The sequence below is a fragment of the Etheostoma spectabile genome, chromosome 24, assembly GCF_008692095.1.
Source record: "Etheostoma spectabile isolate EspeVRDwgs_2016 chromosome 24, UIUC_Espe_1.0, whole genome shotgun sequence".
NCBI classification, from domain to species: Eukaryota; Metazoa; Chordata; class Actinopteri; order Perciformes; family Percidae; genus Etheostoma; species Etheostoma spectabile.
In genome coordinates, this window is record NC_045756.1 from 7,358,905 (window position 1) to 7,361,175 (window position 2,271).

At 42.1% G+C, this 2,271-nt stretch overlaps 1 long non-coding RNA gene across 1 annotated transcript in view; it reads left to right on the forward strand.

The window, feature by feature from the left end:
• Positions 1 to 2,271, forward strand: part of LOC116674093 (uncharacterized) — a 15,972-nt gene that overhangs the window by 3,759 nt on the left and 9,942 nt on the right. The window lies entirely within an intron of this gene.

The following is a 2,271-nucleotide window of genomic DNA, read 5'->3' on the forward strand; positions in this document are numbered from 1 at the left end:
TACACCAGCTAGCAAAACTAGATCGACGTCAAATCCTCGCTAGCACAATGTCTTGGAATACAAACACAGTGCCCTGTGGCACTAAAAAGTTAGACAACACAAACATTTCCCCAAGTTGCAGGTGAATTCCCACCCTGAAGTTCATGACAGACATACAGTTACTGAGCACATAACAAAATAATGGATCCATATAGTATGCAAGACTTATTACTTACATAAATATTGCATTTGTCTGCCGAGACTAAACTATCCGCAGGGAGTACGGGGGGAGGGTTAGACCAACTCGTCTGGAGATCATTATCATCGTGGACCAAACCAGACGTATTTACAGTACACAGCGTGGCGAACACATAAAAACACAGTGGACACTTATTTTGCTATGTATCTACCTCTAAACAGCAAAAACACATCTTTGAAATATGCACTGATGGCCATCACAGGTGGATTAAACACTGTTAAGAGCTAAGGCTAGTCAACATTATCATCATGTAAAGCGTGTTTTTTTTTATATACCAGACAAATTCACGCGGTTGTGTTTTTTCCTCAACGACACTTAGTTTTTTTTCCTTTTTTGCTCTACGCACATAAACACTGACTTGACACCGAAAAAATCTACAGCAAAGTTACACTTGACGAAGGAAAACCCTGGTTGAGAGATTAGGCTCGCACGATTTGTTATCACGGTACTATTTACAGGAGTTTTTTTGCTTTCTGCTGCTGCTGCTGTTGAAAAACCACACACCTGCGATCCTTAATATCTGAATCGGTCTCCAGTTGAAGGTTGAGTGGAATTTGACGACCCGCGGGGCCTGCTGAAAGCTTGTTGGATCGAAAAGAAAAAAAAGAAAAAACACGTGTCTATTCCTGAAATACTCCCTTGTTTGCGGATGCAAACAGCAGCGTTTTACTGATTTACATTAGCTCGGCCTCCGGCATGCCAGCCCAGCCGTCCCACCGAGACGAATGACAGAGGTCCCCTGCTGTTACTCCACAACAGCTCCTATACATCCTCTTCTTAAATTACCTTCCATAAATATACACAAGACAAGAGCGAGGAAGGATAGATTTATCCCACCTCTCCTGGTTTTCTCCATCTGAAGTGTATGGCAGATAAACTAACCTGCTGAAGGGGCTGAATCCTAACTCTACAGTACCTTTACACCGTTTGAGTTACGGTACAAAGGCCGACGTCAAAGTTAGATTGGGGAGGACGACGGAGGCCCAGAAGTCACGGGAAACGACACTAAGCCACCAGCTAAATGTTAAATCTTTGGCTATTGCTGGTGGTATTTTTTTTAAAAGATCTTCTTATTATATTCTTATTCCTTTCTTAGCCCACATCTGGAATCCTGCATCCAGCTTGCCTGGTTTAAATGAGACAATGCCCCACACTGGGCTGAACTGTGACAGAAAGTCCAATATGTTCATATATTCTTTTACCTAAAACCATGCATTAACCCTATTAAGAACGATAGGATGAGCAGTATGTGTTCTAATGTACTTTAACTTGGTTCTTATTTGTATTTTAGCATAAAACTGGAGAGTGGGTTTCTGGAAGCAATCGCAGCCTACAGACAGCCACCGTACATTTCAAAATTAGGTAACGCTTTATATATATGCTATATCTCCCGTTGGAGGACATGAATGGCTGTGCCTATCCAATGTTGTTGAAGATATTTCAGTCTGGATCAAAGTGGGTGGCATTGCCTTCTAAGGGGCAAACACTTGAACACTGGAAATATTTGGAAATTTAAACTTTTAGATTGAATATTGGCCACATCTGTAGCTTGAAGAAAAATATCGGCTACAGCGGTATTCACAAGAAATGTTACCAAGACGTTGAAAAAAAAGGCAACATTTCTGCTTTTATCTCTTCTCTGAATCTAAGTTTGAGTTAAGACTCAGCCCCAGGCACCACAGCCTGTGACTAGGCTATGCAAAGAAAGCAACCCATATAACACCCAGGGAGACATAAAAAGTACACAAACAGATCACTCTTAAATTACATGTACATCTAACGGGTATGATTAATCAACAGACAAAGACCCGCAGAACACTGAGGGGCGTCTTGACATGCTCTCTAGATGCTTTGGCGAATACCGTCAAAACAGAAAGACAAACCCAAAGAAAAATAAATGCTATTCATGAGGCAACATTGGTTGTTAAGGCTCTACTGTGGCTGTGCTTGCTTAGTACCTATTGATGGGTAGTAACTGCATACTGTCAAGTGTGAGTAGAATGAATTGGGGGGGGGGGGGGGGGGGGGGGGGG